At 44.2% G+C, this 27,927-nt stretch overlaps 1 long non-coding RNA gene across 1 annotated transcript; it reads right to left on the reverse strand.

The window, feature by feature from the left end:
- Positions 1-315: 315 nt before the first annotated feature.
- LOC132537713 (uncharacterized) lies at positions 316-27,516 on the reverse strand. Its single transcript, XR_009549171.1, has 3 exons — positions 27,357-27,516; positions 3,254-3,304; positions 316-647 (listed from the first exon to the last, which is right to left on the reverse strand). It is a non-coding gene; the product is annotated as an uncharacterized LOC132537713 (long non-coding RNA).
- Between the last annotated feature and the right edge of the window lie 411 nt (positions 27,517-27,927).

Raw genomic sequence — 27,927 nt, forward strand, 5'->3', positions numbered from 1 at the left:
AAGAAGCCTTCAGCTTCAAATTCCTGAGCAGATTGTACACACCTATTTGCCCTCTAGTTTGCCCTGGAGGATGCCTGAAAGGTCCCCTGAGGATGTTTCAGGCATCCTTGATGTCTGCATGGAAGGCAAAGTCTCAGCTCCTTAGCATGAAGTACTGTTAAACTAAAAAGAAATCAAAGTTCTTCATTAACATTTCCCTATGATAACTTTACTCCCCCACCCCCATCCCTCAAGTCAGTCTTATTTGAAGTCAGAACAATTGATTTTATTTTCTTCTTTAATTTTTTATTTATAAAAAGGACACATTGACAAAACCATAGGATAAGAGGGGTACAACTTCGCACAATTCCCACCACCAGAACTCCATATCCCATCCCATCCCCTCCCCTGATAGCTTTCCTATTCTTTAATCCTCTGGGAGTATGGAACCCAAGATCACTGTGGGATACAGAAGGTTGAAGGTCTGGCTTCTGTAGTTGCTTCCCCACATTGACATGGGCATTGACAGGTTGATCCATACTCCCAGCCTGTCTCTCTCTTTCCCTAGTAGGGAGGGCTCTGGGGAAGCGAAGCTCCAAGGCCCATTGGTGGGGTTGTCTGTCCAGGGAAGTCTGGTAGGCATCATGCTAGCATCTGGAACCTGGTGGCTGAAAAGAGAGTTAACATACAAAGCCAAACAAATTGTTGAACAATCATGGACCTAAAGGCTGGAATAGTGCAGATGAAGTGTTGGGGGGGGGGGTCCTCCATTTTGTAGATAGCTAGTAGGCATATTTTAGTTATATTTCAAAGGGCCTGTAACTATACTACTGGTTTGTTTGTTTGTTTTTTGCCTGAACCTGAAATCTGATATGCAGGTGGATCCTAATTATTGTCTGGGGAGATGATATCATGGCTGGAAAAAGGACCAGAAAGTTGGATCAGGGAAGAGAGTAGCTCCTTAATATGGGAAAGGGGTATAAATATTGTTGATTGTAAACACCATCGATTTGATGTGATCTGGGGCCCATAATTAGCTTAGAAGCCTGTGTGACCTCTGCATCCCTCTAGATCTGAGCTCACATTCTGTAGTCATGAGTAGGAAGGAACATTCCATGCTGTCCCAATATCAACCCATCTTTCATTGTTTTATCTGGCTCTCAAAATTATAATAGCTATCCAATACTAATTGCACATCAACTACTAAGCCAAAAATGCATTAATAGGAAGTCCTAATTAGCACCACTGTCCCCAGATCATTCAGTAGTGCACAAAGTACCATAGATTGGTGTTGGGTGGTGGCACACTTAGTAGAACACACATATTACAATGTACTAGGACCCCAGTTCAAGCTTTCTCCCCACCTGCAGGGGAGAAAGCTTCACGAGTAATGCTGTATATGTGTGTCTCTCTCTCTCTCTCCGTCTCCTCCTTCAATCTCAATTTCTATATCTATCCACAAATACACAGATAAAGAAAAGTGTGAAATAAAACACCATTGGTAATAATATGAATTGTCAAAAGTTCCAAGTACACAGGGGCATGCGCATTACTTGGTGAGTGAAAATGGAAATGGCCCCTGTGCTGTTTTTGAAACACATAGGAAATTCAGTCATTACCAAACAACATTGTCTTTGTACCAGCTGTCTATAACAAATTAAGATTTTCATTGAGTTACATGCATTGTCAGTGTATTTTCTTCCTGATTAAAAAATATAACAAAAGAGGGGAAAAATGATGTGATGGCTTTTAAGAAATGCACAAATGACTAATGTACTCACTTGATTTGACAAGAGTGCTGGCTTCTATATTTAGAAACAACTTAGGCCCAAAATAGAAGTCACACAGAACAAAATGCAGTTTGAAGAGGAATCACACATTCCAGGCCTGAGTAAGATGGAGCTTGGTATGCTGGGGCATCTCTGCTGGGAGGCTTATGTGTAGTCCATTATTCATTCACATGGAATGTAAGGCTGTCCACTCCAAGACCTCAAGTGTTTCAACGTAAGAAAGCTCTTAAGGAGTTTGAGATCATTCTTAACTGGCTTTAAAACCAACCACAACAACAAACCCTTAATTCTTTGCAAAGAATCTGTACCCTGTGCTAACTTGGAAATATATTTACATCAAGGGTAAATAAACCATCTAGCCTACTTCACTCCATACAATACATCAACTATGCACTTCTTCTTCTAGCGTTTGCCCTTCTTCCGTAGCCAGTCAACAGCATCAGGTTGAGCCTGATGTCTGCTTGTTGCTGGCTTTGAAAGTGACTGGGATCCATGTGGATTCAGTCGGCTAAGAAGGATCGTCAGTTTCCCCAATAAATGGGTACTCACGGGATGCACCATGAGAAGGTCGATCCAATGCATCCCATCTATGCACTGAGATCAGGCATGGGAAAGATTCTGTAACTATTAAATATTGACTACTTTTATTTAATTTTTTTAATATTTATTTTATTTGACAGAAAGAGAGAGAAATTGAGAGGTGAGAGAGAGAAAAAGAGACACCTGCAGCATTGCTTCACTGCTTGTGAAGCTTGACCCCTGCAGATGGGGACTAAAGGCTTGAACCCCGTCTCTCACATAAGGTAACTTGTGTGCCCAACTTGTGTACACCACTGCCCTAGTCTCCCCCCCCCCCCATAGAACTGCTAAATTCTTGCTTATGGAGGGGTGGGAGATTGAACCTGAGACTCTAGAACCTCAGGCATGAACGTTTTTTTGCATAACCAATATGCTATCTCCCCTACCTCTAAGATTAATTCTTTTGTTTTTCATTTTATTTATTATTTGATAGGACAGAGAGAAATTGAGAGGGACAGGGGAGACAGAGAATGACGGAGAGAGTCCTGCAGTAATACTTAACCACGCATAAAAACTATCTCTCTTCATGTGGAGACTGGGGGTTTGAACTACTATCATTGCTCTTAGTAATATGTTCACTCAATCTGCAGTGATACTGCCTGCCCCTAAGGTTAATGCCTTTATATATCTTTATAATGAGAGCGAAGAAAAGAGTTTCTTTTCTAACCTAGGTTGTCCCTATCAAATATTAATAAATGGTATATTTAACTTGGGGTAGATAGCATAATGGTTATGCAAAGAGACTTTCATGCCTGAGGCTGCAAAGTCCCAGGTTCAATCCCCTGCACCACCATAAGCCAGAGCTGAATAGTGCTCTGGTAAAAACAAACAAATGAAAAAAGAAAATAAAGAAAGAAATGTTATGTTTATAACATAATCAAATTCTCTCCCAAAGTACTCCTTACCTGGGTCTTGATAAGCTGTGAAGACCACTCAGAAGTCTTTCTTGTGTTCATCTGCCAAAACACACAATAGAGCCAAGAGCCAAGGCATTTCTCTCTTCCCTATCCACAAGCATGAGATAAAATCACATCTTTTGGACAATGTACTGCACCATGTTATCAACCAAACTGAGTGGTTTCAGGGCTGAATGCAGCAGGCTCCCTGCAATTACATGTAAGCAGGAAACAAGATGGAGAACAACATCCCGACTGCTGTGTCATGTGGCTGCAGGTTCTGTGAGTTTCTCAACAAGTTGGCCAAGCAACAGGGCACTTGCAGCTGCTCCCTCACTGTTAGAAAACAACTAGACTCCCAGGAGACCCACACCTGGACAAGGCAATCACCAGTAAACACACACACACACACACACACACACACACACACACACACACCACTTCACCACCAGGCCCAGACTCCTAGTTTGAGATTTTCCACTTTTCACCATTTGATTACTACACTGATTATGGTTCAAGTCTCCACACTAATGTGGACCCCAGAAGAATAAAAGCTTGTTTTCTTCCCCTTCACTGCTGTAGCTCCAAAAACTAGAAGAGTACTTAGCACGTAATAATACTTCGAGGCTTTTTTTAAAAAGTGTTTTCTTCCCTTTTTAAAAAACTTTATTTTATTTGATAGAACGAAGAGAAATTGAGAGGGAGGAGAAATAGAGAGGGAGAGACAGAGAGGCTGCAGCATGGCTTCACCACTCATGAAGTGTCTTCTCTGTAGAAGGGGATTGGGAGCTTGAACCTGGGTAATACATGCACTTAGCCATCCCTGGCCCTGCACACAGTAGCACTTAACAAATGTTTGTGGAATGGATGAATGGATGAATGAATGAATTCTCTATTCATTAAGAAAGGAGGCAGTGAAGAGAGCTTAGGAAGCTGGAATTGTGGAAAGGGGTGGCTGGAGAAGCTAGGTCTGACTGGAGTGGAGGAAAGGATGGGGAGAATGCAGTCTGACTTGGAAGGTGAGAATTGCTGGCTGCTTCCATCACCAGCTTAACCTTGGCCCAGGCTTTGCACCAAAGCTTATCAAAGAATAAGGTTTCTCTAAGATGGATTTGCAGTCCAGTGACTGAAAGAAGGAAAAGGTGAAGAGAGAGCTGCTGGTGACTGGTGGCTGTTTCAGGGAAGTAGAATGGAGTTCAGCTACCCAGAATAGAAATAGAACTCTAGGGCATGGGGGCCAGGAGGTGACTCACCTCACAGAGTGCACGCTTCCAAGTCCCTGGCCCCCACATGGGAGCATATGCTAACGGGAAGCTTCACAAGTGGTGGAGCAGTGCCATAGTGTCGCCCCTTCTTTTTCTGTTGTTTCTCTACCTCCTACGCGCCAACTGAAATAAATAAATAAATAAATAAATCCACCAGGAGTGGTGGGATCATGCAGGTACAAAGCACTACTGAAGCCCTGGAAGAAAAACAAACAAACAAACAAAATAATAAAGACAAAACCAAAAAACAAAACCTTAGGGGATACAAGTGAGAATGGCTTGCAGAGAACAGACCAGCTATTCGCTTTCACTAAATGTGCTTCAAAGAACTAATGAGGCAAAAGGAATGTGGTGTTGGCTCAAGCTGACTGCACAGTGAACTCACAAGGACAAGGAAGTTACGGTTTTTGTCTCCCTCTATATTCTCAGCTTCCAGCAAGAGTCTGATACATACTAGGTCCTCAATAAACAGTTGCTGAGTTCAACTAAAAAAAAACAAAAAAACCCAGATTTGCTTCTGTGAGCAAACTGGCTAGAGGCTTGTGTTGTTCACAGTTTTCCGTGGGCTGTGCTCTGGCTGTTGGGGGACTGACATGCCTTCCCCAGTAATGAAAACTGACCCTAGGTAGGCTCCTAATGTATCCCTGGCACTCTTCCAACTGTTTTACACATACACACTCATTTCACTGTCATCCCCAAACCTATAAGACAAGGCTAATAGTTTTAGCTTCCCTGTTTACAGATCCTGAATCCAGGTCTAGAGAAGTCACACCATTTTTCCTCAATAATACAACTGGAAGTGGGAAAGACAGCATTTGAACCCCAACAGTTCGGCTCTAGAGATCCCCAGCTCAAACCTGCTGCCCACTTGGTTGCTAGGCTCGGGTGCCTAGCAACGGGGGCAAGGTCTCCTTTATCCTTGGCCTTTATCTCCCTCTTCATCTTTCATGCAACCTGCAGGTGGAGGTTTGTACTTGGAATGGAATGTGTGAAATGCAAGGATGAAGAGGGCAGCAGATTGAGAAGAAACCTGGAGTTCCAAGATCGTGTGTGTGTGTGTGTGTGTGTGTGTGTGTGTGTGTGTGTGTGTGTGTGTGTGTGTGGTGAAAGGGGCAGCAGTTGCGAAAAAAATAACTTCTTTTGTACCTGCCCCAGGGATAAGAACATTTTCCCCCCAGAGTTGTGTTGGTCACAGCTAGAAGACAGTATTTCACCAGGATATGCTCATTCTTGCTTTTATAAAACCCAGAAAGTCTAAAATTTGTTGCCCCTCCCCACAAAAAAACCAGCACCAAAACCAGGCTTTCCAACCTGCTTCCAGTAGAAGAGTAAGAAAGGATGTTGCTTCTTGCATTTAACTTAAAACAGTTCAGCCACCACTTTAGTTTACCCAAGAGTCCTAGAGCCTGAAAAAAGAAATCACTTAGAATTGAGTCTGGAGTGGAATTCAATTTAATAACAACCATGAGCAAGTCACTCTTCAAGGTGCTTGAAAATAGGAAAAGTGGCTTGCGTGCATGTTACGATGTTTGTTTTCTTCTACCTTCTGTCCTGTTACATAATACCAACCCCATTCAGAGTCTTTCTAGTAGGTGATGCCAGCCCCATTCAGAGGAAGACAAAGCTTCACAATAGACCCCGGGCTTGGTGATCGGAGGTACATTTGCTGAGTGCCAGTGGCTGTTGACAAATGTCACAGTTCCACTTAAGCATTTAATTATCCTCAGAACCTATGACTGCATCATATGCTCCGTCCATGTGACTGTTATGTACGAGGGACAGACTCAGCTGGTTGGGGGCTGGTGGAGAGGCTTTTGTTTCTTTCTTGAATAGAAACTTCTATCTATTTTCCTGGCAAACAACAAATATGCTTACCTGGAATCATCATCCTCACTGTGATATTGAAAAGTTGGTGCTTTTTAAATGTTAATATATATATAGGCTGAGTGGTGGCATACTCAGCTGAGTGCATGTTACCATGCATGAAAGACCCAGATTCAAGCCCCTGGTCCCCAGTTGCAGGAGACAAGTTTCATGAGCAGTGAAGCAGTGCTGCAGGTGATTCTCTTTCTCCCTCTTCTCCTTCCATCTCAGTTTCATTCTGTCTCTATCCAATAAATGAATGAATAAATAATTTTTTATTTCTTTTCTTTATTTTGCCTCCAGGGCTATTGCTCATACTTGGTACCTGCACTATGAATCTATTGCTCCCGGAGGTCATTTTTTTCTTTTGTTGCCCTTGTTGTTTATTGTTGTTGTTGTTGTTATTGTTGTTGTCATTGTTGTTTGATAGGACAGAGAGAAGTCAAGAGAGGACGGGAAGACAGAGAGGGGGAAAGAAAGATAGACACCTACAGGCCTCCTTCACCGCTTGTGAAGTGACCCTTCCTGCAGGTGGGGAACCGGGGGTCAAACTGGGATCCTTGTGCTTGGCGCCATGTGTGCTTAACCCATTGCGCTACTGTCCAGCCCCCATAAATAAATATTTTTAAATGTTAAAAAGCAACAAATTTAACAGTTGCATAAACCAACAGACTTGCATGCTTGAAGTTTCATTTTGATCACGGTAACTGCATGAAACAGAGTAGTATGCTCTGACTACTCTCTCTCTACATAAATCTCTCTCTCTCTATATATATATATATACATACATATATGTATATTTATAGTTGTATCTCCACATATGTAACCATATACATATATATATTGAGCTTTCTCATACAATAAGTAAAATGAATCTTAATAAAAATAAAACGGTACTCCAGAAATACTAGGAATTTAGCTAGCAAGACCAATCAGGTTTATTTGTTTAAATCCCTGTGCATGTGTGAGGCAAGGTGAAAGCCACTGAAATAACCAGATCCCTATCTCTAAGGGATTTATAGTCTTATAAGGAAGGCAGACTCTACAGAAGAAAAGAGGATATGCAAAGATATAACATGACATGATATGCATAAACAATATGTCAAAAGCTGGTGAAATAGTTTTCTTGGAGAGTGAGCTGCTTTGCCATGTGCATAAGCTAGGTTTGAGCCAGGCTTCCATTGCATTGAAAGATGCTTTCATGTTCTCTCCCTGCCCCCTTTCTTCCCTTCCTCCCTATCACTCTCCCTCTCTGTCATGATCTAAAACACACACACACACACACACACACACACACACACACACACACACACACACACAAACACTATGTCAGATTGTACTAGGGAGGAAAAGGAGGATCAACAAGGATGGTGCGGTCAAAAAAAGGCTACTGGGAGGAGCTGGAGGTTTAGCTGGACCTTGAGGGATAAGTGAGCTTTGGATAGTACATTTGAAGGAGGAATGAACATAACATTGGAGAGGGGTGGAGAGGGCAGCATTGGCTAAAGGAATTGTGTTTTGAGAACACAATTTAGATAAGCATGTTGCCAGATTACAAAAGGACTTACATGTTATAAGGCTTAGGCCAAACTTGACCAGAAACTAGAACAAGGATTCAAACAGCCTTAACAGTAGGTAGATAGAACTGGAAACAGAATCCATCAAGAGGCTGAGAGCATCCTGCTGATATTTATGATGAGGATTTTAGAAGAAAGCTAGTAAAAAGGAGAATCCTGAGTATCCAAAGACAGAAGCCAAACTATGATCAGCCAGGATGTCAGTTATTCATTTATTTATTTATTCATTCATTCATTCAAATATACACTTATCTGTTCATTTGTCTATTTACCAACAAAATACATTAAGTGCAGAGACTGAAGTATCCAATTACAGCAAATCCTACTGGCACTGTATATATAAATGAGATGCCCCACCCCTCAGGCCACTGTGTGGAATAACTGACTGTTGCCTTATGTACTAAGCACTATTGCAGGTGTGAATAAATCTAGATTCAGGAGCAAGGTCAAGAGTAGGAACCAGGTAACTAGTCAAGGTTGGAGTTGGGAATAGCAAAGATAGGCAGAAGAGGAGCTGTGTATGCACACAGCCCAAAGCAAAGCCTCCAGACCCCAGCTCTTGTTTGTACCTGCTCATATCCACCCTTCCATTTATAGAGTAGATGTGAAAAACAGCAGAAGGTGGAGGAGAGGTACTAAAGAGAGAGAGAGAGGGTGGCAAATTAAAGCGTGTTCAGACAAATGTTAGATTTATAAGTCAAAGCCCCCTTTCAGGCTGGCTTCCTTCCATGATTAAAGGTCAGCATGAGCACAAACAGCACTAACATCTCTGGAGGCAGCCCTGACTGATGCCCCAAATGGTTGGATTCACAGTTGGCAATGCTGCGGAAGAGAGAAAGGGCTCCAACCCCTTTGGAAAGCTGATGGTGGAACGTGTAATGGCAAAGGTGTGATGACACCTTTCTACCTCATTAAACACTTGCTTGAGTAAAGAAGGTGAAGTCAGTCGAAATTGATGGACTGCCTTGGTCCAGTTTCTGCAGAATTTCAGCTTTTCCTACATGTTGGCTGGATGGGTGGCTGCGCATGCGCTCAGGGAGGTTTTGCAGAAGTTGAAGCTGATGTCACACTGGTGATAATAAACTCACCACAGTGTCATTGCAGGTATCTAGGAGAAAGAAAAGAGAGAAAGAGAGAGACAGACAGACAGAGAGAGAGAAAAGAAATTCAGGGAGTCAGGTGGTAGCACAGTGGGTTAAGCGCAGGTGGTGCAAAGAGCAAGGACCAGCTAAGAATTCCGGTTCGAGCCCCAGCTCCCCACCTGCAGGCGGTGAAGCAGGTCTGCAGGTGTCTATCTTTCTCGCCCCCTCTCTGTCTTCCCCTCCTCTCTCCATTTCTCTCTGTCCTATCTAACAACGACGACATCAATAACAATAATAACTACAACAACAATGAAAAACAACAAGGGCAACAAAAGGGAAAATAAATATTAAAAAATTAAAAAAAAAGAAACTCAGAGAAAGAAAAGGAGAAAAGAAGAGAAAGGGAGAGAGAAAAGGGTCAGGTGGTGGAACACTCAGTTGAGTGCCCACGACAGCAAGATTAAGGACCCAAGTTCAAGTCCCTGGTCCCCACCTACAGGGAGGAAGCTTCATGAGCAGTGAAGCAAAGCTACAGGAGTCTCTCTTTCTCTCTGTCTTCCCATCCCCTCTCAATTTCTCTCTGTCTCTAACCAAAATAAATAAATAAAATATTTTCATAAAAAGGAGTTTTCACACAAATACAACAGTCCAGCAAATGAAAGCCTGAGTCTTTTCCATAGGAAAACCTCTACTTGTGACTGTCACCCACCTAAGCTGTAATTCCTCCATCCTTGAGGGATTGTTGGAGGCAGGGAAAACTTTGATGCTGAAGAAGAATCTACAATATGTCAGCATAAGAGACGGGACCTGTGTTCACCCTGAGCTGAGAAGCAGAGGAGCAATGCTGGCTTTGGTGGCATGTGTTTCACCTAGGAAGAATAGGAAAGGAACGTTTTTTTTTTTTATTTCAAATTAGAATATTACCTGAAGAAGAAAAAATAAACTCAATCTAAAGTGGTGTAAGGATCAAATGGGCATAATGGGTTTGTATCAGTGGCATATCCAGAGGTAGATGTGGTAGGATTGAGCCTGGCAGAGTTTGTAGATCCCAGTGGAGTCTGTAAGTCAACAAGTCTGAACTAGCTCATCCTTCCTTACTTGTGTTGACCAGGTAGGTTCTGTTCTGATGTTTTTTTCTGGAAGTCACATCAATTGTATGTCAGTCACAAAATTTGCAAGTCTCAGCCAAATTCCAGAATTGAGTTTCATTGACCTGGACCAGGTTACATGCACAACTCAGATTCAGTTAGCTTAAGCTTAAGCTGACTAGTAAGGGTTAAGTTGTGTGCCTCTTGATATGAACAGAATATGTACTACAGAAGAGATACAAAAGACCAACAGACATATGTGAAATTGCTCCAAGTCACTAATTGTCAGAGAAATGCAAATAAAGACAACGAGAGGTCTGGCAATAACACATCGGGTTAGGTACACATGGTGCAAAGCGCAAAGGACCTGCGTAAGGATCCCAGTTTGAGCCCCCAGCTCCTTACCTGCAGTGGAGTTGCTTCACGGGCAGTGAAGCAGGGTCTGCTGGTATCTGTCTTTCTCTCCACCTCTGTCTCCCCTCCTATCTCGATTTCTCTCTGTCCTATCCAACAACAACAGCAGCAATGACAACAACAACAACAAGGGTAGCAACAAAAAAATGGGGAAAAAAAAACAAACACTACCTCACCCCTGTGAGAATAACATACATCAGAAATGATAGCAACAACAAATGCTGGAGAGGTTGTGGGGAAAAAAAAAAATCCCTCCTGCACTGCCGGAGGGAATGTAAACTGGTCCAACCCTTGTGGAGAACAGTCTGGAGAACCCTCACAAGGATAGAAATAGACCTTCCTTGTGACCCAATAATTCATCTCCTAGGAATATATCCTAAAGAATCAAACACAGCCATCCAAAAAGATGTGTACAGCCATGTTCATAGCAGCACAATTTGTAATAGCCAAAACTTGGAAACAACCCAGGTGCCCAACAACAGATGAGTGACTGAGAAAGTGTGGTATATATACAAAATGGAAAACTACTCAGCTATTAAGAATAATAAACCCACCTTCTCTGACTCATCTTGGATGTTAAGTGAGATAAGTCAAGAAAGAGAAAGAGAAAGACAGTGGATGATCCCACTCATAAACAGAAACTGAGAAAGAAAAGAATGTGAAACACAAAGCGGAATTTGACTGAGTTTGGAGTATCACACCAAAGTAAAAAGCTCTAGATGGTGGGTGAGGGTAGATTTTCAGCTTCAGTACAGGGGGGAGCGGGAAGGGACACAGACCTTAGGCGGCAGGAATGTGGCCATATCTACAGGGCTGTTTTCACTTCTTCCACAGTGGCACTGTGACAAATGCAGAGTCCCTGGAGTTTGCTACTTACCCTTCACACTTCCTCATAGTTAGCTGGTGAGCATTTCTCACTGTTCACAATGACTTTCTTTTTTTTTGTATCTTTTTTTATATAATTTATTTCTTTATTGGGGAATTAATGTTTTATATTCAACAGTAAATACAATAGTTTGTACATGCATAACATTCCCCAGTTTCCCATTTAACAATACAACCCCCACTAGACACAATGACTTTCTAAGGGGCCCACTGGTTACTCCCAACTTCTAGGGCTCCACACAAGTGCCTCTGTAGTTATGTGACTTCAGTGTGACAATAGCTAGAGCAGCTACTGCCGTGCCCCTTCCTGAAGGACCTCCAGGACACAGAGGATCTGAGCAAGTCATAGAGCTCAAACCTTGCTTGTTTTATGAACCTAGTTGATGGACTGGGGAGACACCCTCTCATGCTATGTTCTCCCAGGAAGCTCAGGTCTGCAGCTCAAGCTTGAATGAATGTATACTCCTTACCCTAAATATTCCAGTCCAACTATTTCACACCCTCATTGCTAAGCCTCTGTACTTTTGTCATTGTTTTTTATTTTTACTTTTTTAACTTTTACAAAAATTTTTATATTTATTTATCTTCCCTTTTGTTGCTCTTGTTTTTTTATTATTGTTGTAGTTATTATTGATGTTGTCATTGTTAGATAGGACAGAGAGAAATGGAGAGAGGAGGGGAAGACAGAGGGGATAGAGAAAGATAGACACCTGCAGACCTGCTTCACCACTTATGAAGCTTTTCCCTTGCAGGTGGGTACCAGGGGCTTGAACCTGAGTCCTTGTGCACCGTAGTGTGTGTGCTTAACTAGGTGTGTCACTGCATAGCCCCCATGTTTTTTTTTTTACTTTAAGATCTTTTAAAAGTTTCATTGACATTTTCTATTAGTGACTGAATAATAGTTTAGAAGATTACAGGTTGCAGTTCCACACTGCACCACTCACCACCAAAATTCTATGATGCCCTCTCTTCCCACAGTAACTACCAACATCTTTTTTTAAAAAATAAACCAACATCAAGTCCCAACATAAATAAGCGGGTGAAAGAATAAGAGGGAACACTTAGGAAGATCAAAAGCAAACACTTATGTTTAAGTTGTAGGGATACTGAGTCCAGTATATTTAATGATGTGGGCAGAAGTGGAAGGACTGTACCATCCATGCAGAGGTGGGGAAAGCAAGTCCATCAACAGATGACAGTGGGGATGAAGGAGTTAGGAGCTGAGAAGGGAGGACAGAGTGTGAAATGGTCACAAGGCAGGGCACTGGAGTAAAGTCACGGGGGCCACAAAGCAGGACTATTGGGTGGACTTGGAATGGTAAGCCCAGCCTGTTGGTTGAGTGTTTTTCCTCCAGCCTTGTCTACAGGCCTATATGCAAACATGAAATAGGACTTAGTGCCATCTAACCCACTGAGACCTGAGAATGTAAGATGCGCTATGAAGACAAGGAAGCTGCAAGAGTGGAAAGTGATGGCCAAAGTTGGGAGGCGCTTGAGACTGAGATGAAGAAGGAGTTGCAGTAGTTGGTCATGAATAGTCACGACAAAGATGCAGTCGGTAGAGGAGAAAATCCAAGCTAAAAGTGATTATGCTTTCTTCCTTCCTTGAACTGACGTATTCAGATATAGGTTCAGAAACCCCCAAAGTACTATCCTCCCACTTCTCACCAAAAGGACACATATGCACCCTTAATTGGAAGCCTTTCTCCCAGTGGCAGAGCTGCACAGCTTCTCTCCTTCCCTTCAAATCAGGATGAACCCAGCCCTAAAGTCTCTCAGGAAGAGGTTTTGGGGGTCCTGGAGAAAATGGAGGCTGAGGTGAGAGTTCAGGAACAAGAAGTGGTTGCCAGACCAAGGGATGCTAGAGAAATGAAAAGCCTCACTCCTTCATCCAGGCTGGGGAGTGCCCAAGTGGGAGGTGCAGGTGATAGTAGAGGAATCAGACAAAGCTGAGCCTGACTGAATGAACCAGAAGGTGAAAGGTGGCGGGAGAAGTGGACATAGTGTGTCTGGATTCCAGAGCTGGAAGGGACTGTGTAAGGCATGGGCTAATGCTAGCTTCACCTGCACAGAACAGAAGCCTTTAGTGGTCATTGCAGGCTGCCCAGCCAGACTACAACTGTCAAGGTCCTGGGTTCATTTTTTCACTCCCCACTCCCCTACCTGTGGCTTCCATTCTAATGATGCCATCTTAGGTAAATGCCCCCCCCCCTTCTCTCTCTCTTGGTAGAGACAGAGGGAGAAAGAGGGAGAGAGGGAGACCACAACACTGAAGTTTCCTTCACTGTGGCGTGGGCTGGCTCAAACGTGGGTTGTGCACATGGCAAAACAGGACAGTATTCAAGTAAGCTATATCACCTCCTCCCCTCTCATTTCATTGAAAGGTCAATGGTTAACAGCACTGTTACTGACACATGAGTGAAAATCTCAGCTCGTTATGGTAGGTGTCTGCAGAACACTCTCACTCCTAACTTCGATTCTTTTCCAGCATCATGCACTAGAACCCCAAAGAGCACCCCCACCCTCACCCCAACCCTCTCACTATTCTCCTTCCCCAGAGTCCTTTGCTTTGGTGCAATACATTACACCCTGTCCAGGTGTTACTCTGAGTTTTCGCTTTCTGTCCTCATTTCTTCAGTTCCACCCGTAGGTGAGATCATCTGGTACTCATTCTTCTCTTTTTCCATCTTATCTTTCTAAGGCTGCGTTTCTTCATCTAAAGTGTATCACTAATAATGCCTATTTCAGCTAAGATGAGCAGGCTGATTAAGAGAACACAGAAAAAGTATTTTTGGACCAGTACCCAACACAATAAATCTTGGCTATTATTAACTCAGTTTTCAAAACTAGTGCAGTGCTGCATATACAGCTGGCAGTTGATATTTATTAATTTACCATCACTCTAAGTGTATTTGTCATCATTATTGTTGTTACTACCCAACCGTCACTAGATATATCCAGACACCCACCCCCACCCCATACACACAACACAAACACATTTACACAGCACCTAGGGAGAGCCTACTATGCTGGAACTCATCTTTACTTTTTGCAGTCCAATTGCTTAAATTGTAACTGGCCTGGGAGCAACTGTCAACTGGCAGCTGATGGCGGAACCAGACAGGTCGGTCCTGGGTCCAGCAGAGCCCAAGGACCACAGCCTTCACCAGACTAGACGAGACCAGACGCTGCTAATGGCTTTTGTCCGCTTGCCAAATTCCCCAGCCGGCCAGCCGCCTGCCCGCCTGCTCAGGGAGAAAAAGCAGACAGGACTGAGTCCTGGGAGGCCTGCACAGGCCAAAGTCAGGGAGCCTGGAAGTGGGCGAGGAGACAGTTACTGAAGAAAGCTGTTTTGGGGGGAGGATCCCTTAATGGAGGCTCAGAAATTGTTTTCTACTGCGTGTGCAGAAGTGGCTTCCGAAGGCTTGCGTTTCCCTCCCTTCTCGCAGGGGCTGAGGCGAGAGCGCGCACGGAAGTCAAAACAAACCCGCTGATGAGAAAACCATATGAAAAATTGGCAAGGCCCCATTTCAGCCTAATGGACCTCCAAGACGTCACACAGCCCACCAGACAGTGACCCCTTTGTGAGGTCGGGAGTGGAGGGGCTTGGCTCCCTCACCCCCATTCCACAGAGACATGATTAAAAAGGAAAAAGAAACAAGGAAGCTGCCAAGTCTCGGTTCCAGCATCTCTGTACTGCTGAGACCTCAGAGACACGGTGACGTCAGGCACTCCAGGGACGAGCAGATCTCCAGCACTTGCAACCTGCCAGGCGAAAGCTTAATGCTCTCAATTCTTATTTCTCTCACCTTCTTATCTTGTTCTCTTTACAAAGCTGAGGTTTTTGAGACTTTTGGAGGTCACTGAAGCAAGTACACAGCTAACAAGCGGTGGAACTGCCAGCTGGGGTTCAAGTGCAGGTCCCTCTGACTGAAAACCTTGACCATTATCTACTAAGAATGCTGCTTTCTAGAACCTTTACACATGGGCTTGCAATATATATATATATATATATATATATATATAAATTCAGAAACTAAACTGTCACCAAAACTTTTGAGGACTATGGTGGTTATCACTGGGGAGGTTGGGGGGCACAGAACTTTGGTGGTGAGTTCAGTGGGGAACCTGTAGATACCCTGTAATCTTATAATATTCTAAACCACTGTATCTCTCTCTCTCTCTCTCTCTCTCACACACACACACACACACACACACACACACACACACACACGGCTACCTACCTCTCAGATAACCTTCTTAACCTGTTTGGTATTTCAAACCAATTTGCCAGCATCCAAAATTTTGCTTCACAGCTTAGCTATCAGGAAAAAGGTGGGGCCAGACAGTGGTGCACCTAATTAAGCACACACACTGCAGTATGCAAGGACCCTGGTTTAAGCCCCTGGTTCCCACCTGCAGGGAGAAAGCTGCAGGTGTCTCTCTGTCTCTCTCCCTCTCTATCTCCCCTCCTTTCTCAATTCCTGTCTCTATCAAATAATAAATAAACATTTTAAAAGGAAAAAATTATTTCTCATTTGACAGGGAAGTTAAGAAAATATTTTTTCTATCTGATATTATTTAATCTTCTTTGGACAATATTCCAACTAGTCAGATGTTATTTATGCCTAAAGTTACTGCAATCAAAGCTTGCTGGAGTGGAAAGGAACCTGTTATTCAGAGCCATTGTTAATGGGGTGCTAAAATTAAGTGTTCTTTCAAAGCAAGTGGGAAGGTGGGAAGCCCAGGAATGAAATAATGGTTCTGCAGGGTTAAGGTCTTGCTCTTTGGATTCCCAAAGACCTGAAAAAGCAGCTTGATATGGAAATCCATAATGCAAACTATGATCTGTCTGTAATCTCCAGTTTGTAATGTACCCACAACATATCTGCTCAGGGTAGTCATTTCTTGAACATAATTTACATATGTCTTAAATCTTGCCAAACTTTCATAATTCTGACAAAGCCTTGGGGTTGTAAATTTCTTTTGCCTGAAGTTTACCACAGCAACCTGGAGATATATCATCTGAGTTACTTCAGTCCTGATCATTTCTGAATCTGAAAGGGTCAGTTTCAGCTGCCTCTTAAAAAGACTCAGGGTGTCTGGGTACACATATGTTCTTAGCGGCACAATTTGTAATACCCAGAAACTGGAAGCAACCCAGGTGTCCAACAACAGATGAGTGGCTGAGCAAGTTGTGGTCTATATACACAATGGAATAATACTCAGCTATTTAAAATGGTGACTTCACCATTTTCAGCTGATCTTAGATGGACCTTGAAAAATTCATTTTAAGTGAAATAAGTCAGAAACAGAAGGATGAATGTGGGATGATCTCACTCTCAGGCTGAAGTTGAAAAACAAGATCACAAGAGAAAACACAAGTAGAACCTGAATTGGAATTGGCGTATTTCACCAAAGTAAAAGACTCTGGGGGTAGGAGGTGAGAATACAGGTCCAAAAAGGATGACAGAGGACCTAGTGGGGGTTGTATTATTATATAGAAAACTGGGAAATATTATGCATGTACAAACTATTGTATTTACTGTCAGATGTAAAACAGTAATTCCCCAATAAAGAAATTAAAAAAAAAAAAAAAAAGACTCAGGGCCTTCCTACTTAACCAAGATGAAAGGGATATGGGAGCTAAAGCAGTGAAAGTAGAGGGAGTGAAACAACCCAAATGTCCCCCTTTTAAAAAATATTTATTAACATGAGGGGAGGAGAACTAAAGAGAACCGTAGTATCAGCCTAGTGCATGTGATAGCAGAAATCATACTCAGGACCTCATCCTTTTAAATCAGTGCTCCAGCCATACCTAGCACAGCTCCCAGATGGCCCCAAATGTCCCTCTAAAGAACCACACATCACCCAGGCAAAAGAAACCATACAGCTCTTGAGAATAAACTGGATCCATAGGGATTAATAATGAACAAACTTTTAATTTACAGCAAATCTTTAAGAAAAGGGGGGGTAGAAAGAGTGAGTGTTCATGTTACCATGTGAAAGGACCCAGATTCAAGCCCTGAGTCCCCACCTGCAGAGGGAAAGCTTCATGAGTGGTGAAGTAGTGCTGCAGGTGTCTCTCTGTCTTCCTCTCTACTTCCCCCTCTCCTCTCAATTTCTCTCTTTCTCAGTCCAATAAATAAATAAAAATTCTTTTTAAAGAAGAAATGCTTGTTGAGGCCAGAGGTGTAGCTCACCAGACAAGCAAGTGCCTTGTTATATATGTAGCCCAAATCAAATCCTGACACCGCATGGGAGTATTATGGTACCAGAGGAAGCTCAAATGCTGTGGTGTCTTCTCTTTTCTCTCTCTCTCTGAATAAAAAAAAATAGCCTAGAGCAGTGAAATTACATATGCACAGGCCCCAGCTTGACACATGCAAACACACACACACACATACACTACAGGCATAATGCAGGTTTATAATATTAGATAGGTTTCAGGTATATGGCATTATCATGTGACATTTGTCTGTATATACTACATATAATCCCCATCAAAGTCCAGCTTTCACTCTCCACTGTGCCTCTGACTTGCCCACCACCATTCATTACCTCTCTTATAACTACCATTTCCTTCTCCTAATCTAAGAGGCTTTTTTGTTTTATAAGAAATATCTTAGGGCAACAAAAGTGGGGAAAAAATAAATCTCTTTAAAAAAAGATCCATCCCCTAGGCAGCTACAACAAATATTTTCCAAAGATTATTTTATTTATTTCATATGAGATAGAGTTTCAGATGAGAGTGGGGCAGAGACAGGAAGAGTGAGAAAGAAACCAGAGCTCCAGCATCCAGCTGTGGGATGAAGGCCATGCAAGTCTAATGCTCTCCCAGCTGCGTGCGGTGCCCCCTGGCCACCCAACAGATGTGTCCTTGGTACTTTTATTTAAGTACAGACAGGTAGGTAATAGTTACTATTTTTTAATTTGGGGTCATATCTGTCTATAATTTTTCTTTCTCTCCACTTGTATGTATCTATGTAACTCCCTGTATATGAGTACACTTTCAGTATTTCTTGACTGGCAAACGCTAGAAGAAGATTTCTTGACTGATATGTGGTAAACTGGTAACAAGGTTTGCTTCTGGCAGTAAAATTAGAAGCCTGAAGATCAGATTTAAAATTAAAGAAGGCAGAGGAGGAGGAGGAGAAGAAGAGGAGGAGGAGGACGAGGACAACCACTTTTCAATATTTACAATGTTTGAATTTTTTTAATTAATTAATTTACTAGGTAGAGACAGGGAGAAATTGAGAGGGGAGGGGGAAGATAGTGAGGGACAGAGACAGAGAGATGCCTGCAGCATTGCTTCACCACTCATGAAGCTGCAGGTGGGGACCAGGGGCTTGAACCTGGGTCCTTGTGCGCTGTAACATGAGTGTCTAACCAGGTGTGCCACCACCTGGCCCCTTTATTTTATATTTTTACCAGAGCACTGTTTGACTCTGGTTTATGGTGGTGCTTGGGATTGAACCTGGGAGCTCAAAGCCTCCAGAATGAAAGTATTTTGAGTAACCACTACACTATTCTCCTCAGCCACACTGTTTGACCTTTAGAACTAAGGAATTCTTTTTACCATCCCTAACACTGGTTTCACACACCTTACAAACCAAGCACGTACTTTTCACACGTGAACTCATTTTCTCCTCACCACACCCCCTGACCATTTTACAGATGCAGAGACCAAGGTACAGAGATAACAGCCCAGTAAGGGTAGACTGGGTAGGACTAGTAGGGGTGGTGAGACTGTGGTGAGGCCTGTGAATAGCTGAAAACTGAACCGTCTCTCACCACCAGTTTCCTCATTGCATTAAAATAGCACATTGTGTTTGTCTAAATCAGTGGTCGGGGCTACGGGGTAAATGGCATTCTCGCCATAGTCACTGTAACCCCGCATCGAGTGTGGCTGCCAGGACATCTGGCCACAAACCCCACAGTACTGTACTTGTACTCGAAGCAGTACTAATTGTCTTGTTAACAGAGCTCCTCTCAAGAGAATGAAACTTAAGCAGAAGAATATCAGAGCGTGATTTCAAGAAAAGTGAGCTGATCCAGAAACCGATAGTACTGCCAACAACCAAAGTCTCAGAAGGCACACCGGGCACATAAAAGAGCATTTTAATGGTATTGTCAGGAGGAGACGACTTGTCAAGGCAGATTTGCAAACAGGAAAAGGGGCTGAGACCATTCTTGTCTAGACATCTGATTAGGGGGGAAACTGTAGGATTATGAGGCGTGCAGATTTTTCTGGCTGCCATCTCTGAGGTCAGGCTTTCTGCACAAGGGCGAGATGAGAGAAACATTTGTCTCTGGTAGAAAATGCTGACTGCTTCTGATCCTCTCTTGAGCTCCAGAGACCATTCCAGACCCGGGAATGTAGCAGGAGATTTAAGCCTGCTGCTGCTGCCACTGCCTGGTGCAGTGGATTACTGAGAGGGTCTGGGTTAGAACAAGAGAATCACTGCCCACAGCACAGCTGAACTTGACCTCCTTCCTGCCTTTTTCATTTCCCTCCCAACTTGTTTTCTGACCTTGTTGCTAGCTGATGAACTGAACTTGAACCCCACTGCACTCAACCTTTTCCCCCTCACCCCATGCTAGACACCCTGGAAAACACAACACTTTTGGGGTGGGGGGACAAGCAGACAAATAATTCGTGGCTTGAATAATGATGAGGCGAGGTGTGTGTGGTGGACTTGGGCAACGGGTTGGACTCTGGAGGTGAGAGCTAGGTTCTGAAAGGAAATAGATTTGGGGTTAGGAACCTGGAGGTTCCAGGACAGGTTGCTCATCTCTAAAGGGAGAATGTTTGCATCACATTTGCTGTTTCTGTTCAGCCTGAGCACTTTCTGTGTGGGGCTGTCAGCCACTGCTGCCCGCAGTCCTGGGCTGTGTGCTTCGGCCATGATGTAAGATGGGGCACAGATGGGACCTATTTATGAGAAAGTCACAGCCCAGCTCCATGTCAGAAGGGACACTACATCAAAAGCAATTGTTGGTGTTGAAAACCATAAATATATCAGTCGGAGTCAAGCTATGAAGAGGGAAACCATTCTGGACTGAAAACAGGCTATTGACAATTTTATAAGGGAGGCAGAAAAAGAAGATGAGGAAGATGAAGAAGGAGGAAAAGAAACGTGAAGTTGCTGTATTGCACTAAAGTAAAAGATTGTTGAGAGGGTGGGTGAGGGAGGGTTCAGGTCCTGGAACATGATGGCAGAGGGCCTAGTGGGGATTGTGTTGTTATGTGGAAAACTGGGAAATGTTATGCATATACAAACTATTGTATTTACTGTCTACTATAAAACATTAATCCCCTAAAAAAGAAAAATAATAATATAGAGAAATATGTAGAACCCCCCAAAAAAAAGAGAAAAAGAAGAGGGGGGAGGAAAAGAATAAAGGAGAAAACATAAACAAAACTGCTATAAACATTTTTAAAAGCCACAGCAGGGGACTTGGGCGGTAGCACAGCGGGTTAAGCCACTGGGCTTGCATGGCGTCAAACCCAAGGACCAGCATAAGGATCCCTGTTCAAGGCTCTGGCTCCCCACCTGCAGGGGAGTTGTTTCACAGGTGGTGAAGCAGATCTGCAGGTGTCTATTTTTCTCTCCCCCTCTCTGTCTTCCCCTCCTCTCTCCATTTCTCTCTGTCCTATCCAACAACGACAACAACAATAATAAATACAACAATAAAAAACAAGGGCAACAAAAGGGAATAAATAAATAAATATTAAAAAACAAAAAAGCCTTTGAGAGAGTCAACATACCAAAGACTCAGCCTGTGTATTGAAAAGAGTCTGTGCATTAAAAAGTTTGAGACATACAGCTTGGAATGTTCCTACTCACGACCACAGAATGTGAGCTCAGATCTACAGGGATGCAGAGGTCACATAGGCTCCTAAGTTGAATATGGGCCTAAGACCAAATAAAATCAATGGGGTTTATAGTCAACAATATTTATACCCCTTCCCCATATTAGGGAGCTACTCTCTTCCCTGATCCAACTTTTTGTCCCTTTTCCAGCCATTATATCACCTCCCCAGACAATAACTTGGATCCATCTGCATATCAGATTTCAGGCTCAGAGAAAAAAAAAAAAACTAGTATAGCCACAGGCCCTTTGAAATATAACTAACATATGCCTACTAGCTATCTACAAAATGGAGGACCCCCCCCCCAACACTTCATCTGCACTATTCCAGCCTTTAGATCCATGATTGTTCAATAATTTGTTTGGCTTTGTATGTTAACTCTCTCTTCAGCCACCAGGTTCCAGATGCTAGCATGATGCCTACCGGACTTCCCTGGACAGACGACCCCACCAATGTGTCCTGGAGCTCCACTTCCCCAGAGCCCCACCCTACTAGGGAAAGAGAGAGGCATACTGGAAGTATGGATCGACCAGTCAACGCCCATGTTCAGTGGGGAAGCAATTACAGAAGCCAGATCTTCCACCTTCTGCATCCCACAATGTCCTTGGGTCCACACTCTCAGAGGCATAAAGAATAGGAAAGCTATCAGGGGAGGGAATGGGATATAGAGATCTAGTGGTGGGAATTGTGTGGAGTTGTACCCCTCTTATCCTATGGTTTTGTTACTGTCTCCTTTTTTAAATAAATAAAAAAATAAAAATAAAAATAAAAAGCTAGGGAGTCGGGCAGTAGTGCAGAGGTTAAGCACAGGTGGCACAAAGCATAAGGACCTGTGTAAGGATCACTGTTCGAGACCCTGGCTCCCCACCTGCAGGGGAGTCGCCTCACAAGTGGTGAAGCAGGTCTGCAGGTGTCTATCTTTCTCTCCCCCTCTCTGTCTTCCCCTCCTCTCTCCATTTCTCTCTGTCCTATCTAACAATGACGACATTAATAACTACAACAACAATAATTAAAAAACAACAACAAGGGCAACAAAAGGGAAAATAAATATTTTTTTAAATTAAAAAAAAAAAAGCCACAGCAGACCACTAAACACACTAAACCACAGAAACATGCACACACTTACTAAGGAGTAGGACTCTCTGGTTGAATGGTAGGCATCTAGTTACAAGTGTTAATCAATTATAATACTAGAGCACTGTTCAGCTCTGGTTTATGGTGGCGCTGGGAATTGAACCTGAAACCTTTGGTGCCTCAGGTATGAAAGTCTTTTTCCATAACCATTATGCTATGTTCCCCCAACCCAGACACCTATTTACAATAAATAAACAAACTTTTTCAGAATTATAATATTTGCCATTCCCACCAGCAATGTATTTTAGAACCAAACTGATCCACAACCTCACTGACACTTGGTATTATTGTCTTTCTGGTTTTAGTCACTTAAAGGGGTATGCGGAGTAAAGGACCTGTGATGGTTTTGCTTTGCCTTTTCCTGATGACTTAGGAGTAGCGCTCTGCTTTGCCATGTGCACGACCCAGGTTTGAGTCCAGTCCCAAATGCATTGGTGCTATGGTCTCAGTCTCTCTCTCTCTCTCCTTCCATCTTTAAAAGTTGGCCCACAGCAGTGAAGCCCTGGAGATGACATAAGTAATAAATAAACAAATAACCCTTAGTTATTACATTATTGTCGCTGCTGTTATTAATGAATTAACTCTGTGCCATTGAACTGGAAGACCTTGGGCAAATTAGTTCATTCCCCAAGCCCTAGAGCTCCTTCCCACATGTCCCACAGCAAAGGAGGAACTGTTTACTCCAGGCTCTGAGCTCTCTGGAGATGCCACATTGCATTTACAGAAGCTTCCATGATCAACGAGGCCCCTTCAGAAGGGGAAATTTAAGGAAGCAAGTCTCCCTTTCCCACTATGTAACAGTGTCTCCTCCCTCCTCCTCCTTTCTTTAGCACCAAAGTTCCCTGGAAAAGCTGTACAAAGTGCTCTAACCATCCTACCCTGGGCTATTGGCAGCTAGGGTTTCAAGAATCACACTGCATCCATGAGTTCCAGGAAACCAGTTCCACAGTAAACAAGCAGTCCCAACTTCTGAGAAAGCCTCTCTGTTTATGTCCATAGCTTCTGGCGGCTGTTGACATTTCTTTCTCCCTCTCTGTACTAAGCCTCCTGTTCCACCAAATACCTTACCTGGGACTTGCTGAATGAATTAGGAAGAAATTGCTCCCAGGCATCTGAGAGGAATCACAGGATACCTGGCACTTTACCAACATGGGGAGGGAAAAGCAGAGGGAGGAGGTATAAGGAATCACCTCCACTGAGGCACATAGCACCAGGGCAAGACAACCATTTGACCCCTGACTCGCTTAGAATAGTATTTATTCTCAAGCAGTAGAGGCTTGACTGTGGCACCTTAATGAGAGATTTAGTTCATATATATATCATGGTCCGGGAGGTGGTTCAGTGGATAAAACTTTGGATTCTCAACCATGAGGTCTTGAGTTCAATCCCCTGCAGCACATGTACCAGAGTGATGTCTGGTTCTCTCTATCTCTCCTTTCTCATGAATAAATAAATAAATTCTTTAAAAAAATAATCTAGGCACAAGAACTTGGTCCAAGCCTAGTCTCCACTTTCAGGGGGTGGGGTGGGTAGGTAGAATTATGAATGGTGAAGCAGTGCTGCAAGTGTCATTCTCTCTCCTTCTGTGCTCCCCGTCACCTCTCAATTTCTCTCTGTCCTATCAAATGAGAGAGAGAGAGAGAGAGAGAGAGAGAGAGAGGAAGGAAGGAAGGAAGGAAGGAAGGAAGAAAGAAAGGAAGGGGAATGAAGGAAGGAAGGAAGGAAGGAAGAAAGGAAGGGGAATGAAGGAAGGAAGGAAGGAATGAAGGAAGGAAGGAAGGAAGGAAGGAAGGAAGGAAGGAAGGAAAGAAGGAAAGAAAGAAAGGAAGGGAAAGGAAAGGAAAGAAGGAAGGAAGTCTAGAGAATGTCAATAAAGGCTTCACAATCTCACAGGGGCCCCAGGCTCGTTGTAGATTTTTGCACCGTCATCCTAGGTCATTGCTTTCATCTTTCAAGACAGCCTCATGAGCCAAAATGGCTGCTGGGGACACCAGCCGTTGTATTCATAGTCCAAGTCCAGGAAAAAGCAATCAAAAGGAGGCAAAATGGATAGAAGTCCCACCTAACAGCTCTGCTTATATCTCATAGGCCAGCACTCAGTCACACCATGGCTCCTGGCTTCAGAGGAGACCATGTTATATATGAAGAAATTGGCTGGTTTGAGGGAGAAGGAAGAATGAGACTAATTAGTAACCACACACCCTCCCCTTCCTGTCCTAAGCAACTCTGCTCTAACCCAAAACTGAACTAAAGGAAGCCCTTTGTGAAGCCCTTTATTTACTTGTAACTCAAACATCTCCCCTAGAATAGCAAAAGATTTGTTTCAAACATGTCATACTATAATGTCCAATGAAGGGAGTCTAGTAAATGGAGTTTATTCACATTGGTCCACTGCAAAGATGCTGTAGCAAAACAATAGTGTCAACATTCGCTCTAAAACCAGGTAGTCCCAGAGGCCACCTGGCAGGTGCACTCCTAAGCCTGGCTCTGCCTCAGTCCTGGGCTTGGCAATGACATTGTTGGTCTGGACCCTTTGCTTACTCAACATCGCACTAGGAAAAGGAGAGCTGGGACTGGTGTAAGCTGCGTTGCTGCATTCTCAGCACTCCCAGTCTATCAGAGCTGCTGGAAAATTCATGAATACGAATACTTCAGTGGGGTGGGGGGCTGAGTGGCCAAGTGTGAGACCCTCCTGGAAGTTCACTGGTAGGTGCTCGGACCTCCGGGGTGGGGGGTGTCACAGAAGGCTTCCACAAGGCTGACCTCCATGCTGAGAGCTGGAGGTCTAGGACAAGTTGTGCGGGTGATGGTGGGGGAAACAGCATCATGGTCATGCAAAAAAGACTTTGATGCCTAAGGCTCCAGATTCCAAGCCAGAGCTGAGCAGTATTCTGGTCTCTCTGTAATCTCTTATTAAAATAAAATACATTAAAGAAGAGGAGGAGGAGGAAGAAGAGGAGGAGGAGGAGGAGGAAGAAGAAGAGTAATTGGAAGAATATAGAGAATGGGTGTCTAAGAAGACTCAAAACCTGAGGACAGAAGCTCATTCTGGCCATGATGCAGAGAATGAATCAGAGGAGCAGGTGTGGAGGAAGGGAAGCCAGAGGGAGGCCTCTACTTCATCCATGAGAGCAGAAGAGAGGCAGGGTGCTGCGGTGCAGGACAGAGTCATCTGGGGAAGGGCTTGGGAGAACTAGGGCATAGTTTCATGAGGAGGAACCATTAAGTTTGGAAGGAGAGAGACTAACATGACAGCCGATTTCTGGCTTCAGAAACTCTGGATGGGGAGTCAGGCGGTAGCAAAGCAGGTTAAGCACAGGTGGCGTAAAGCACAAAGACCAGCATAAGGATCCCGGTTCGAAGCCCGGTCTCCCCACCTGCAGGGGAGTCGCTTCACAAGTGGTGAAGCAGGTCTGCAGGTGTCTTTCTGTCCTACTCTCTGTCTTCCCCTCCTCTCTCCATTTCTCTCTGTTCTATCCAACAACAACAATAATAACTACAACAATAAAAAAAAAATGGCAACAAAAGGGAATAAAATAAATAAATAAATAAATACGAAACTCTGGATAATGGTGTGTCATGGAGCTGGGGGACACTCCAGCACCAGTGGCCAAAGTCTGGTCCTCCACCAGCATCCTGGGGAGCCCACTTCCCATGCATCCTCTCCTACACAAGAGCTGCCCAATAACAGACACTCCCAGGGGCCTGACCAGGACCCCACAACTCACAAATGATGCAAGAAGCTGGGAGCTGTTTGGGTGGGGGATTCCAGGGTGGCACCGGTCCTAGGTGGCCTTGTAGGAAAGGGTACAGCCAGAAGACAGCAAGAGGACCTTAACATGTCCCCAAGACTGCTGTTGAGGAATCATGTTCCAGAGCAGTAGTATGAGGGAAAAGCTTATGAATGTGTATGTGTGTGTTGGGATGGGGTGGGGGTGTCAATACTAAGTTTAATCCAGTCAAGGTATTTGGGATGACTAGGGTATCAGCGGGAATGTCATTCTTCAGACACAGCAAAGAGTTTTGGAGTCACACATTTGTCATCTCACCTTCCTCACCCTCAGTCACAGATAGGGCTAAGTGGGCTGCAGGACGTGGACTCTGCAGCTCCTTCTTACATTCTCTGTGCCACCAACTAGCTCCCCACATCTCTGCCTTATCCCTGGCCAGCAGACCCCATGGGGGTAAAGCCTGAGGGGCCCAGCCCAACCCCAGTCACTGACATTTTGTAATCAGTTTAGTTACACACAGAAATTCAGATCAGAGTGAGGATTAGCAGAGGGAGCTTGTGAATGGTGCTTTGAACTTCACAGACAAAAGCCCCCTCCCCTGCCTAGACAAAGAGAGCCCCGAGGTATTAAACATGACATCAACCCATCGCATAGCCACCCCCTAGCCTCCCTCCTGCCAGGCCAAGCAGCGGCTGGGTGATCAGGTGGCATCCAGTCTGCCTCCCCCCACAGCATTCCACTGGGGTCATGGGGGGGGGGGTTGGGTTCTGTCCTCAGCCTGCTGCTCCTGGAATTGCAAGTATTCAGTGAGTCCTGCCTTCTCCAGGACCCCTGCATGCAGCTGAGTAACCAGGGACCCCCAATTTTTTGCCACTTCCCATCTCACTGGGGGAGCACAGCAGAGCCTGGAGCCCGGCAGCCCTGGGCAAGGCCTGGCCTGCAGCTCTGGGGTGATTGTTCCCATATGGAGCCTGTCAAAGCCAGTCAGCCTCAGATCCCCAGAAAAGCGTGGCATCTGCATTCCCAGGATGTGTGGCTGCCCCACATCACCTTCTGCAGCCCTCTATTCAATAACACATCAAGTTCCTTCAGGCTCACCAGCCTCTATAAACCTTCTTGCCCATTGTGGCCAGCTACCGGGAGGCCTGTGCAGCAGGAGCAGAGTTCAGGGAGTTGTCTGAGCCAGTGGAATTCACCTGCTAGTGCTGGTCTCGGATGAGCCTGGCACTCCAGGGCACGGTTGACAATGCTGGCTGGGTCTGACAGGGGACAGGCAGCCACGACACCTAGGGGATGGAGCACAATAATTTAGCATGGTGCTTTTCAGCTCAAGATCTAGCTGCTGGCATCACAAAAGGCCCTGTCAGAGATTGCTGGAGGCATCCTTGTGTACCCCATTTCCCCCTTTACACAGCACCCCCCAACCCCGTCCTGTCTTTGCCTCTCAGAGTAGAGATGTAACTCCCATGCTAGCTCTCCCCACCCCATGAGTCTCTTCTCTGAAGCTAATCTGAAAGGCACAAGGCTCTTGTTCAAATAGTATGGAATCTGTTTCACAGGGTACAGAGAGCACCAGGGGCCAAGGCAACTCACAGAGGGTCACAGAGCAGACAACTGTGGATCTGTGTCTCAGAACTTTGGCTTTCCATCTGTTGTAGTGGAATGGTGCCCCTCACCATCCACCCCAAAGTCATGTTGAAGTTCTAGCCCCCATAAATGTAGCTTTATTTGGAGGTAAAATCATTGCAGATGTGCCCAGACATGACA

This window comes from Erinaceus europaeus, chromosome 3, assembly GCF_950295315.1.
Source record: "Erinaceus europaeus chromosome 3, mEriEur2.1, whole genome shotgun sequence".
Taxonomy (NCBI): domain Eukaryota; kingdom Metazoa; phylum Chordata; class Mammalia; order Eulipotyphla; family Erinaceidae; genus Erinaceus; species Erinaceus europaeus.